Source organism: Artibeus jamaicensis, unplaced genomic scaffold (genome assembly GCF_021234435.1).
Source record: "Artibeus jamaicensis isolate MK-2021 breed Jamaican fruit bat unplaced genomic scaffold, CSHL_Jam_final contig_387, whole genome shotgun sequence".
NCBI lineage: Eukaryota > Metazoa > Chordata > Mammalia > Chiroptera > Phyllostomidae > Artibeus > Artibeus jamaicensis.
In genome coordinates, this window is record NW_026521812.1 from 29,052,380 (window position 1) to 29,067,010 (window position 14,631).

Here is a 14,631-nt window from a genome sequence, read left to right on the forward strand (position 1 = left end):
GTAACCAGACTCCTGAAAGCTTAAGAGCTGGACTTTAAACCAGGGAACCAAGTATAAAGTATCCAGCAGCCTGAAGCTCTGGCTGGAGATGATGAAAGCAACTGCTTGGTTCTTCATAGATTGTCATTGCTCTTCTGTCCCTTACCTTTCAAAGGAATTTTTTTCTCCCTGTCTTCACCTTATAGAATAGAGCGAAAGGAAAATTCAGCCGACTCAAGTAATTGCAGGGGAAAACACCCTGGCAGTGAGCCGGGGACAACAAGCCTCGGCGGGCGGGGGCAAACGCCAGGCCAGGGAGTCCCGGGAACACCAGCACCAGTGCCCATGCCAGTCCTGAACGCACCTCAGCCTCAGGCCGGGTCCTGCTCAGAGATCAGCGGGCAGGAGGCGGGGCCTCCGCCGGCAACCCTCCGAGGGGTGGGGCTAGAGGGAGCTACGTGTCTACGTTGGCGTCGCAGCAGGCCTGTGACGTGTTGGCCTGCGCCTGCTCCGCCCCATTCCTACTTTCCGGGTTTGTAGGTTTGTCTGGCGCTGGACGCTGTGGCCATCCTTGCTTGTCGCGTTTTGTTAATTGGGAGTCACTGGCGAGCCCGGCGTGAGGTGTGGACGTGGACTCCTCGGTGGTCTGACCTGCTTAATGCCCCCCACTTGGAGTGGCAAGTAAAAATAAAACATAAAGGGAAAGAGGTGCGGAACCGAAACTGACAGGGATGGGAAGCGCGTGAGCTGGGACCGAGAGGTAAGGAGGTGGAGATCAGAGGAGACGGGGCATTCCGACCCTGGGAGGCTGGCGGGAGGCAGGGGTTGCGGGGTGGGCACCTAGACCGGGCTAGCCTCTGAGGATTCTCAGTTAGCCTTGGAGGCAAGTCCCAAGCTGTCATCTGTCTTTTGGTCTTCGGACTAGTCCTGGACCTCCCACAGTCGAACCATTCTTGGAATTTGTCCGTGGGGGTGGGGATCAAAAAAATGAACTGAGCCACCTGTTGCCCAGGGGTTAAGTCACAAGGTGGTCACCACATGGGATGATTTTTCTTTCTTGTGCGTGGGTAATTTGTTTTCATTAGTTTTTTTTTTCCCCGTTCCAAAGTCTTGGTAACTTTTTGGTATTCACGTAGGTTTTGGGAGAGAATATGCTTTCTTGTATTTTTTACCCGTACATTGAAAAGTAAATAGACTGGGCAGGGAGTTGACCATGGTAAATTGTGAGTGAATTTAGCAATCGAGTAATCTAAAATGTCATTTTGAAGTAAGTAGATGTGTGTGCGCGCGCGCGCTCTCGCCCTAGGGAGGTGTGGGGGCTACATGGGAAGTTATTTTAAATAGGCTTCTTATCACAAGCTAATTTATTCATTGAGTGCAGTGTGTTCATGTATTTTTCTGTTCCTTGGTTCAAAAGAAGGATGATTTTAGTGGTAGCTAAAAGTTTGATGTGAATGAAATCACATGTACAGTTCTAACTAGTAATCATATTTTACGTCTTTCTTTCCCTAAGTGAGGTAAGATTGAATAGCCGATATTTCCATCACCAGATTGTGTGTTTCGTAGATTGAAATTATCCTTCTGATATTCAGTGTTGTCGAAATTGAGAATTCAGCTTTTGATTCTATACCGGGTTGTGCTATTCATCTTTTATTTTTAATTGTGGTTATAATAATAGTCTTGCATTAGAAAAAGACTCCTTAGGGATGCCAATCAAGCATGGGGCTGAATAATTTTATGTGAGTGGATTTATTTTTCATGTTTTAACTTTCTTGATCCCTGCTAAACAGTTTTCTTTTGCAATTAATGTTTTCTAGCATTTTCAAAGACTTTCTAGACATTTTGAAATTGTCAATGACTGGCAAGTTACTCAGTTGTGTATAGCTAAGAAACATGGCATACACATATGATAAAGGAAAACTTACACTCCATTCCAAGAGAGGAATTCTTGGTAACTGATGAGACAAGTTGTGTTTTTAGAAGTTTTTTTTACTTTCTTAAAAGTGAATAAAATGCCCAACAGGCTGATCAGATGGAAGAATATAAGAATGTTAAATTTTGCCCCTATTTATAAGAGAAATAAATATATCTACATCTTGATTTAAGAAACTTAGCTATAAAATTCTACATAAATGATTTATAAGAAGAAATTAATCTGAGAGTGATACTCAGTTTACAAAAGTAATTTCATTACATCTTTTCCCAGTGCGCATGCCTTTTCTAAAATGTGGAGACATTGGTTAATAAGATTATGTAAGTTTCAGGTGTACAATTCCATTATACATTGTTTGTATATTGTATTGTGTTTTCACCACCCCAAGTCAAGTGTCTTTCCATCACCATTTATACCTCCTGTTACCATATTCTACCTGTCCCCACCCACTTTTCCTTTTGGTAATCACCATACTGTTGTCTTTGTCTGTGAGTGAGCTCTGCTTTAAGTAGTACTTTGGAGACTCACTGAACAGTTGCTTCTGAGCATTCTTTAAGGTGTGAAGGAAACTTTGCAAAGACATTATCATTTCTGCATTTCAAGGATTAGAGTGGTAAGGAATAACCTAAAAATCATTTCTGGAAAGCTGCACATATCAATGCTCTGAGTACACATCATTGAACAAATATTTATTTAGTTCCTTGGCACAGACCATGAACCATACCAGGGAAAAGCAAGACATAACACTGTGTTTGCATTCTCAGAGATTATAATCAAGATGCTGGCTTTGAAAGGACGGTTCAGGGAATGCACTTCAGGCAAGGAAAAATACTTGGTCAGTGAATGCTCCTTTGGCCCATCCAAAATTGGTAAAAAATAGAGGCTATTCACTGATTAAAGAGTGAAAATTTTGGTATCCTATGTCACTAATTTTAGCCGAAAAAACGAGTTATTAGGGAGTTGGAAGAGTGACTTACTTTAGTTTTTCAGAGCTCTTCTGTTTGTATTTATTGGAAACAGGACACTAGAAGAACATTGCTGAAATTCTGAACCCAGTGGGTATTTTACCACATTTCTTGACATCACTCGACATTTTTTTTTCCTAAATTGTTTTTTAATCCTCACCTGAGGACATTTTTTTGATTGTCTTCAGAGACAGAGAGAGAAAGAAAGAAAGAGAAACGTCGCTACATTGCCTCCCATTCATTGCCTCCTGTACCCGCCTAGGGATCATACACTGTCCTGACTGGTAATTGAACCTTCAACCTTTCAGTTATGGGACAACCCTCCCACCTACTAAGCCATACCTGCTAGGGCCATACCTGTTTCTTAAAACTTTACCCTTCTTCCCTTGGTTTTGGAGACACAACACTTCTGGTTTTTCCCTGGCCTTTTTTTGGTGCTCTGCGTTTCAAAATCTCTTTTATAGACTTTCCCCACCTATTCATTCCTTAAAGGCTTGTTTTTCTCTACCTTTAGCTGCCTTTTCTTCTTAGTCCACACACAATCCTTGGGTGGTTTTTCTCTCTTCTTGTTGTCCTCAGACCCTGGCTGGCAGGGTCTGTGTGTTGTGGCTTCAACGAACAAATTCATGCAGACTACAGAAGTTCTCTGGAGAAAAAGGGACGGCAAGTCTGCTCTCGAAGTAAGAGAGAGGGCCTGACCCCTGCCTGGACAGGCTTTTGCTTTTCTAGGTATATTCCATGGAGGATGGTCCTCATTTACTATGCACAGGTTCACTGTAGGTAATTACCTTTTACAGATAACAAAGGAAACAATGTTGCTAATTACTTCCAAGAGAAGGATGTTGCAGATCAAGGGGAAAAGTGGTTGAACTGGTTGGTTACACTCCATACATGGGAGGTTGGGCACAAGTTACTTTAGAGATATGCAGTAAACATTTTCTTCCTCAATCCAAGGGTGAGGGAGTTTTAGCAAAAGCAAACTTCATAGCAGCCTAGGTACAATGCAGGCCTGATTCCCTACTGGAGAACCTATCCATGGGTGTGGGTCCTGTGTGCCAGACCTCGCTCTCCACCGGCCTTTCCGAGTTGGGGGCTGGGCTACATTTCCCTCGCCTCAAGGAACAGTTCCCTATATCCTGCCACTTCCCTCCCCCTAAAATAATCTCCGTCTACTCTTGTATATCTTAGTTCAGTGAATCGTACCATCAGTCTGATCTGTAAATGTGGAAGTCAGTCTTCCACATTTACAGATACCACAAATACAGATAATCACAAGCCAAATAACTTTAATCACTTGGATTCATCCACTTTTCTCTAAATCACTATTATTACTTCAGTTTAGGAATTTATCCTCTGCCTTTCATCTGGATTACTGCAACAATCCCCTGGTATCTTTCTGCAGCTCCATCTTGCCTTCCTGAAGCACAAGCCCTTCACTGCAGTGAGAGTAATTGTTATTAAACACAACTCAAGTAAAAACTCTCTTGGAAATTTTTATGCTATCAGAATAATTTCTAAAAATGTGATTTACGAGGCCTTTCATGACCTGATTCTTACCTGTTGCTCTAGCTCCATCTCTTGTCACATTTCTCATTGATTACACTGCAGTCATCTTTGCAGTTCCTTGATATGAAATGTTCTCACCCCTCAGCTGGAATATGTTGCTCTCTTTACCTAGCCAACTCTTCATCCTTGAAGCCTCAGTGTAACAAAGCCACTTCCCCTTCCCAACTTCCTTTCTGTTACGATCACACTTGTTACTGCCTTTCTATAGCAGTCTTATTTTGTATCGACATAGCTTGTTTAATTGGTTTGTCTCCCCCACTAGACTGTATATAAATTTCACTTTGATTTTGCTCACCATGGCCACCCACTTGGTGTCTAGCATGTAGTAGAAACACTAGTCAAGAAATGTCAGTTAAATGAATGAAAGCTGTTCTTACATTCTTTTGCTCTGATTTTCTTTCTGAGCCCTAGAAAGAGTTGCTAACAAATACCAACTTTTCTTTTACCCTTGATTTTGCTATTCTGCTTTATTAACTTGAGATTTTGAAAATGCTTACCTAAATACTAATTTTAGAATTAAGTTTATGCATGGGTAAGTTTTTGAGTTCTTTGAGAAAATGAGTTGAATAAATGACATTAGATTTTGATTTCTTTTGTGTTTGAGTAAACTTACTAGTTTTTAAGTCATCTCTTCTTAAGGACTGAAATAATCAAATAATTAAACTAATTTCTGTGGAAATATATGTCTGAGGTCTTGAACTGAAGATGATAAAAACATTAAAAAAATAAGTATATGGGAATCCAGACCTGCAGATAATAGTCCTTTTTTGTCACAGCTGTGGCCTCCCTTTATATTTCCAGTCAATCCATTTATCCATCCATTGTGCAGTTATTTACTGAGGACCTACTGTGCCCAGACCCTCTTTCAGGTGGCTATGTATACTGCAGCGAACAAAAGCAAAATTCCCATCCTCATGGGACACATTCTCTTGTGTAAAGTTGATAAATAACAGACACAGAATATATGTATGTATGTAATTTTTAATACAGAAATACTTTTTAAGTTTAAGTGTGTCACATGCAAGGATGTTACAAACATTGCATGGAACAAATTTGACTAAATTACTTGCTGTTTACCTGAAATTCAAATTTAACTTTACAAACTATATTTTTACCTGCTGCATTTGGCAGCTGGACTTTACAGGACAGGTTTATTTGATTCTTAGTCTGAGAGTATAATCACAAAGGTAGATGTTCAGAGTTTAGGTCTCTTGAAAATGTTATCCTGACAGTGAAGTCACACATAACTCTGGTGGTCAAGAGTAGGAAAGTATCTCTAGAAACTGGTATGTTGTGTCTGGACATTTTTAAAGAATAGGAGTTAAATAGGGAGACAGATTATGCAAACCAAGGACAAATAAAAGAAATTTTAAGACTTGCAATGCATATCCTTGAAGAAACAATTTTTAAGCTGTATTCATCAGTCTGTTTTCTTAGGATGCTAAAAAAGATAAAGTAGATTTATTTTACTTCTTAATCTACATCCTTCTTTTATACTAAAGAGAATGGAAAATGGACTCTGGGGATTAGAAATAGCAGAATTGATGTAGGTTAAATGGAATTGAAGTTCATTATGGGCGGGAATATTAAAAAGGCACCCAGATGTTCAGTGTTCAGAGGTTCCTTCTCTTATAAGTCTAAGAATTTTCAGGTAGTGTTTACACTACCTGAAACCTAGTATTTGTCAGGTGTTAAGTTTGATATTTTCACAGTTATTATCTCTCTTATTAGCCTTCTGTTTTTAAAATATAATTAAATCTTTTAATTATAGAATGTTTCAAGAATAGAACATTTTAGAAAATAATGTAATATACACTGTTGTATTTGCCACATAGGTATAACATAATTTGCTTTGTTTCAGATCTTTCTCTTTTATAAAGTATTGCTAATTTTTTTTGTTTCTCTCTCAATTTGCTACCTTGAAGTTGGTGTACATACTGCTCATGCATGTTTCTGCGTGTTTCTACATGTTTATTTCTGTGTAACAGGTTAGAAACCAAGGCATAATGAGGAGAATTGAAGACATGAAAGGGGACTGATTAGCTTGGTGAAGACAAGGCTTAAAGTAGAGTGCCAGGTCTTCAGCTATTCAGAAGTCACTCATGTGAAAAAGAGTGCTTAAATTTGATAATGTACTGACATTAGTCAGTATAGATACATTTTCAAAAGGTACTTTTGGGATCAGAAAGCAACATCCAGTATTTAGTGACCCAAGTATTTTATGGTCTGCCCTTATATGGACAACTTTATAAAACATTAAAAAACATTATTGTTCAACCTATACAGATGTCATCTTTATAAAAAATCAACACATACAATTTTTCTGATTCTCTTCACTATAAAAGTAGTTGACCAGCAATCCACAGAGAAATGATTGTTATTGTTAGAAAACTTAAGGTCACATGCTGTAATTTTTAAAACATCAGAGAAAGTGAATTTTGAAAAAAAAATGTGTTCCTAATGGTTAATGTTTTTTGAAGTATTGTCCTTCTTTCAGTAAGTAAATTTTAAAAGTTGGAGGTGTCATTGACAAAACCCATTTTCCCTCTGAATGGTAGCATATATAATTTGTTGCTAAGAAAAATGGCTTAGAAATTAGAATATAAGAGAAAAAAAATGGCCCAAATTAAAGAACAGATCAAAACTCCAGAGAAATACAACTAAGCAACATAGAGATAACCAACCTGTCAGATACACACAGTTCAAAACACTGGTGATCAGAATGCTCACAGCATTGGTTGAATATGGTCACAAATTAGAGGGAAAATGAAGGCTATGTAGAGTGAAGAAAAGAAAATGAACAGGGAACCAACAGTGATGGGATGGAAACCGGGACTCAAATCAACCATTTGGAGCAGGAGGGGGAAAGAAACATTCAACCAGAGCAGAATGAAGAAACAAAAATTAAAAAAAATGAGAGAGGCTTAGGAACCTCCATGACATCTTTAAACATTCCAATATATAAATCATAGGGGTACCAGAAGGAGAAGAGGAAGAGCAAGAAATTAAAAACTTATTTGAACAAATAGTGAAGGAGAATTTCCTTAATCTGGCAAAGGAAATAAGATTTCCAGGAAATCCATGAAGCTCAGAGTCCCACAGAAGTTGGACCCAAGGAGGAACAGACCAAGGCAGATCATAATTACATTACCCAAGATTAAAGATAAGGAGACAGTCTTAAAAACAGCAAGAGAAAAGGAAACAGTTACCTACAAAGGAATTCCCGTAAGCTTATTTCCTGATTTCTCACAAGAAGCCTTGCAGGCAAGAAGGGGCTGGAAAGAAGTGTTTGAAGTCATGAAAGGCAAGGACCTACATCCAAGATTACTCTACCCAGCAGAGCTATCATTTACAATGGAAGGGCAGATAAAAAAGGGCTTTCCAGATAAGGTCGGGTTAAAGGAGTTCATCATCACCCAGCCCTTATTATATGAAATGTTAAAGGGACTTATCTAAGAAAAAGAAGATAAAAAATAAGAACACTAAAATGACAACAAACTCACAGCTATTAACAAACAGGCCTAAAAACAAAAATAAAAACAAAGAACTGATAGATATGGACAGCAGTGTGGTGATTGTTAAGGGGAGGAAAGTGGGTGGAGGTAGAAGGGGATAAACGATAGGAAAAAAATAATATATATACACACTCATGTGTACACTACACATGCATACACACACACACATATATACACACACATACACACACACACGAGCCTGACCTTTCAAACATCTTTCAGTTTAGGAAGCTGTGAGTAGCAGGGAATGGAACATGATAAGGAGGTGACAGTTCAGCCCAGAACAAGGCACATAAAAATGTTGGGGCACATTTCTGACTGATACAACATAAAGGGAAAGATAGTACCCTGTTTTTATAAGTAATTAAGTTTTTATTCATAAACATTGAAACAACAGTTCAGAATAGAATGTTATATAATGTTCATGGCAATATATATCATGCTTTCAGAAAGGTCAAATAAAGCATATATTAAGTGAAGTTATTGTGGGACAGGAAAATTCTTACTACCTATATATTTGATCTAGTTCATAATGCCTAATGAATTAGTAATTTGCTTATCTGTTTTTTATATTTCTTGTTTGCTACATTTATTCATTTGAGTCCTGATTTTATTCTCTAGATTTTCTCTATTGAGAAAGTGGTAGAGAGATTTTATCTACTATTACTAAGTGTGTGCCAATTTCTTTTACATAGTGGCAGTGTTAGGGCTTTTTGGAAATTTTCTCTACTTTGTACAAAAGAGTAAGTGAAGATTAAGGCTGCATACCCTTTGATAAATATTTTTGGGTTTAGACTGTACTAATTCTTTGGGTAGAAACTTGAATCATGTTTCTAAATGATCATCAGTTTCAGAGCTTGTATTGAAGAATTTAATGGTGTTCGATGCAATTGTGATACAGAGAAACTAGTTTACAAGGTCAGAAAAACCCTTTCTTTGTAAACAGCTAAGACTGGTTCCAGAGCATCACTAGAGTTTTGGTTTGGTGTATAAGGTACCTCTTGAGAAGAAGTATTCATGGTTTCAATTCAGAGTAATCTTCTCAGGGTTTATTATGGGACAGACATATATTTTTGGGTCTATCTGTCAGAGGCCCATAGATTGGAGTGGAATGAGAATTTTGCTTTGCTCAAGATAATCTGGGCCAGGATCTTCTTCACTGGACTAATGTGGGGAGAAATAAAATACACACTGCCTAGCATGTAGTGGGTCTCTTTCATGTATACTTTAGAATAATATGTATGCTTGCTTGATCCTTGTGGGATGTTCTTTATAACTATTCTTGTTCTCATCTGATACTGATATATTATTCTAGCTACTTGTTTTTCAAGGGCACTTAAAAGCTTTCCATACTCTTTTTCAAATAAAATTAATATAACTATGGGGTCTTCTGTAATACAAAGACAGTTTTGTTTATGGTTATGAGCCTGTCTAGGTTTATCCCCCACATCCTCCCCACCTTTGAATACTAAGTAGTTGGGGTATAAGAACCTCATATAAATATTTTTACCAAACTACTATATATTTTGATTTATTTAAAGTAGTATACAAGGTGGGGTAAAAGTAGGTTTACAGTTGTGAGGATGTAAAACAATTTATTTTTGTGTTTATTAATTATTGTATTATTTTCCATGCAAAACTGTAAACCTACTTTTGCCATACCCTGTATGTATGTGTTTATCTTTCTCTTGCTTTCTCTGTTGTCCATGCTCCAGTTGTTATTAGAAACTATTCAGGAACAATGGCTTCTTGCTTAAGAGTGAATTAGGATCTAAAGAAAACTTGTTAGGTAGAAATAATGAATAATTAAAATTTCCCTTGAAAATCTCTGAAGACACTAGGTTGTCACAACATGTTGCCTCTCAATATGTCCTGCAAAGCCATTTCCCCCCCAGACTTGGAACATAACACAATTCCTTCAGATGAACCAGGTGAAAAACTTGGCTTATGTTTAATGGCCATGTTGTATATATTTTTTAGAAAGAGAACATAGTTTTAAACATTGGAGCCATGCAATGCAGCAAGATGTTCACAGTTTGAGATGCATATGGTAATCGAAACAGTCTAAGGGAGCACCATATTGTTGCTTTCTCCATTCATTCTAGAGCATGTATTCAGTGTGTGAAATAGTGGGCAGAGTCTCCAGTATTACTGTTTTTGTACCTTTTATTTGGCATATTGTGTTTGATTAATTCAAATAACCAATTGGTGGCAATAAGATACAATATAAGTAAGGAGTAAAAGGTAAAAATTCTTGTTAGGATTTACCATGGAACATGGCCCCCTTTTGAAGTGCATAGTAGAGGGTTATAAATATAAGGGCGATGGTTTCTGAATTCTGACCTTGACAGTGTCCCGTCTCAGTGCCATCTTATCCGCTGAGTCAGGGAATTGCATGGTGGGGCTCAGCAACTTGAGAAGCCCTCAGCTGACTTTGGTGCGTACTACAGTTGGAGGGTGCTGTCTTCTCTGCACTCTCCGCCGACTCCTGACTTCATTTCTTCCACATGCTCCAGAAAGTATTCAAACACAGATATGATTCTCTGAATCATTTTGTTTCTAGAAACACTGTCCAAAATTCATCCCAGTGGGTAGTTCACATTTAAAATGGATTATTTGGCTTCCCTGATTAATATTTTTTAGCATGATGTAGAGAATTCAGCTGTTTTTTTCCCCTAGCCTTTCTGATACCATTTATTTATTGATCTTCAATGATCAATAAATTGCATTGAACTTCAATTGCATTGATCTTCAATGCAGTCATCTGTTTATTTGTTTTTTGCTTTATCTTTTCCATTTCTGACTTCTAATCTAATTTTATTTTGCTCAGCAAATGTCAGCTATATTGGGGGTCAGTAAACTAATTTGGTCACCCTAAGCCCAGGAATAATTTTTACACTTTTAAAGTGTTGTTCAAAAATAATAAAGCAATGGCTATGAGGCAGAGACTGCATGGTGGCCTGGCCCACCTAAAATATTTGCTGTCTCTCTTTAAACAGGAAAAGTTTGCTGACTTTTGATACTTACTTATTGAAATTTGTTGAGATGTGCTTGCTGCATGGCTTAGTCAACATAGACCATTTTAAACTGTTATTGATGTACTTGAGAAGAGTACATATTTTCTAACCATTAGGTGTAGGTTTCTGCATATGTCCATTAAATTTACTAATTTCACTGTTCAAGTGTTTTATTCTTTACTGAATTTTTGTTGGTGTTGATTTCACCTATCAATAATTAATTATTAAACTTTCACTTTGATGTTAAACTTGTCACTTTCTTATGAAGGTTTGCTTATTTTATTTTAAGGCAATTTCATCAGCATGCCTACAAATTAAAAATTTTGATATATGTTTTCTTAGTGCTGTATCTTTTATTATTATAAAGAAAGTTTAAAAAATTCCAATAATATTTGTAGAAAATCCGTTATGTCTGATTTGTTATTTTTAGTATTTTTTAGGAGGATCTTATTTTATGCCTTAACTTGCAGCCTGTCTTTGTCCTGTGGTTTAGGAGTAGCTCTAGTGTTTTCGTGATTGCTGTTTAGTAATTCAATCTGCCAATATTTGAATGTTAGGTTTAATTTATTTGTATTTACTGGGAGTATTGATGTATTTGGACTTGTTTCTCTCTGTCCTCCTTAACCTATACTTTTTCATTTTGTAACAGCATAATGGGATTGTTTTTAAATTTAACAAGTTTATATTTTTAATTCTAAGGATGGTATTTTAAATTTTTGTAGTCATTTCTTGTTATAGTCTTCATTATTTTAAAATATATTTTATTGATCATGCTATTACAGTTGTCTTGTTTTTTTCACCGCTTTATTCCCCTCTGCCCTGTACTTGCCCTCCCACCGACATTCTCCCACCTTAGTTCATGTCCGTGGATCCTACATATAAGTTTTTTGGCTTCTCAATTTCCCATACTATTCTTAATCTCCCCCTGCCTATTTGGTACCTACCATTTATGCTTCTTCTTCCCTGTAGCTTTTCCGCCATTCTCCCTGCTCCCCCTCTCCACCGATAACCCTCTATGTGATCTCTATTTCTGTGAATCTGTTCCTATTCTAGTTCTTTGCTTTGTTGGTTTTCGTTTAAGTTCAGTTGTTGATAGTTGTGAGATTGTTGTCATTTTACTGTTCGTACTTTTTACCTTTTTCTCTTAGCTAAGTCTTTTCATATAATAAGGGCTAACATTTCATATAATAAAGGCTTGGTGATGATGAACTCCTTTAACATGACCTCATCCGGGAAGCACTTTGTCTGCCCTTCCATTGTAAATGGTAGCTTTGCTGGATAGAGTAATCTTGGATGTAGGTCCTTGCCTTTCATGACTTCAATTACTTCTTTCTAGCCCTTTCTAGCGTGTAAGGTTTCTTTTGAGAAATCAGCAGATAGTCTTACGGGAATTCCTTTGTAGGCATCTGTCTCTTTTTCTCTTGCTGCTTTAAGATTGTCTCCTTATCTTTAATCTTGGGTAATGTAATTATGATCTACCTAGGTATGTGCTTCCTTGGGTCCAACTTTTCTGAGGTACTCTGAGCTTCATGGGCTTCTTGGAAATCTTATTTCTTTTGCCAGCTTGGGGAAATTCTCTTTTACTATTTGTTCAAATACGTTTTTAATTTCTTGGTTTTGTTCTTCTTCCTACACCCATATGATTCCAATGTTGGGACGTTTAAAATTGTCCCTGAGGTTCCTAAGCCTCTCCTCATTTTTGCAAATTCTTGTTTTTTCATTCTGTTGTAGTTGAATGTTTCTTTCTTCCTTCTGCTCCAAACAGTTGATTTGAGTCCCAGTTTCTTTTCCTTCGCTGTTGGTTCCTTATACATTGTCTTTTATTTCGCTTTGCATAGCCGTCACTTTTTTCTCTATTTTGCAGTAATACTCAACCATTTCTGTGCTCATCCTGATTACCATTGTTTTCAACTGTGCATCTGATAGGATGGCTCTCTCTTTGTCGCTTCGTTGTATTTTTTCTGGAGCTTTGATTTCTTCTTTCATTTGGGCCATATTTTTTTGTCTTGGCCCACCTGTTTTGTAGTAAAGGGAGGAGCCTTAGATATTCACCAGGGTGGGGCAACCCATGGTGATGCATTGTAGTGCTGTATGTGGGGGAGGGGTCCAAGAGGGAACAGTGCTGCTTGCTTGGCTCTCTGTCGGTTTTCAGTCACTTCCCCTGCTACCCACAAGCAAATTGGGCCCTTCTGGTGCTGGTTCCTGGGTGGGTGATTTTGTGTACATTCATTCTAAGACCCTGTGGGTCTCTCCAGTGAACTCTCCTGTGAGGCTGGGAGTTTCTTCTGGCCTCCTTAACCCCCACAGGTTTTTATAGTCCGAGGTTTTGAGAATTTATTTCCTTGCATTGGAACCCCGGGTTGCACTGTCTCACTCCCCAGTCCTTTCTCCTGGTTTATCTGTATGCAAATGTGGTATCATCTGCTCTGCCAGCCGCCCCCGTGCCTGCCCTGGTCCTCCCACCGCCACCTTGCCAGGAGTCCTCTCCACCCCAGCTCCCCCAGTCTGGATGAGTGTCTCTAACTCCTTTGTTGTTGGACTTCCTTACAGTTTGTTTTTCTGGTAGTTCTGGTTAATTTTTGTTAAATTTGTTGTTGTCCACTTTTTGTTTGTGCAAGGAGGTCAAGTGTGTCTACCTAGGCCTCCATCTTCTCTGGAAGTCTTCATTATTTTCACTTTATCTCTTATTTTGATAAACATTTCACAGTTACTTTGTATCTAATCATATTAATATAGGAGTCAGAGTTTTTCAAGTATCAAACTTTGTAATTACTTAAAGGATATAAACAATTAAGAAGAGTAGAAGCAGGTAGTGGTTTGAGGCAGACTATATGGCCCCCTTTTCACATTGGACACATGTTCTTTGGCCCAAAATGATAAGTGAAGTCTCTCGATTGAGGGTAATGGGTCTCTGCACACTGTGGGAAGTACCTATGTTCTCTGTTTTCAACACTAGAGTGGAGTTTCATAATCTCTGTACTGTTGATGTTTTGGGGCTAGATTTGGTAATTTCCAACCTTTTTATTTCATGGCACACATAAACTAATTAGTGAAATTCTGTGGAACAATAAAATACATATTTTTGCCTATCTGATCAAAAATAGGTATAATTTTGATTTATTCAAATTAGCAGCTGTTGTATAGCTATTGTCTTTTTTTTATTTGACATTCTAAAGGAAAAGAGGTCAGTGCCCCTGACTAAAAAAATAGTCAGGTATTGTGTTGTAGATTCCGGCTAGCAAAGTCTGTATGTTGTGGCTGAAGGTGAGAACAAATGCACACAGACAACAGCAGTCCTGTGGAGAGAAAGGGACAGTATGGTACTCTCGTAGGATGAGAGTCCTACGGCCACTCCTCTCAAGGGGAGAGTGCCCCGACCCTTGCCTGGACAGGCTTTTATTGTTTCTCTCAGGTCTTATTACTATTACATAGAATGTTTTTGTCTACATTTTAGGTACCATCAAGGCAATGAAAATAACAAATGCAGAAGGGAAAGGTGGTGAGCTGATTACGCTCCATCCTTGGGAAAGTTTACACAGGCTTTGGAAATTACCTTGAAGACAGGCAATAAACATCTACTGTTTCAGACCAGGGTGAGCGAGTTTTAGGAAGAGCAAGCCATAACACTCTGGATGCATTTTCTGGGCCTGATTCCC

At 38.0% G+C, this 14,631-nt stretch overlaps 1 protein-coding gene across 2 annotated transcripts in view; it reads left to right on the top strand.

Annotated features, from left to right (window-relative positions):
- The first annotated feature begins 495 nt into the window (after positions 1–495).
- Positions 496–14,631, top strand: part of ASCC3 (activating signal cointegrator 1 complex subunit 3) — a 301,569-nt gene continuing 287,433 nt past the window's right edge. The window contains exon 1 of one of the 2 annotated variants that reach the window (XM_053664954.1): positions 496–739. The gene's annotated coding sequence lies outside the window, so the exon portion shown is untranslated. Of the gene's footprint in view, positions 740–14,473; positions 14,569–14,631 lie in introns of those variants that run through there. The other variant, XM_053664955.1, reaches the window with a different exon arrangement.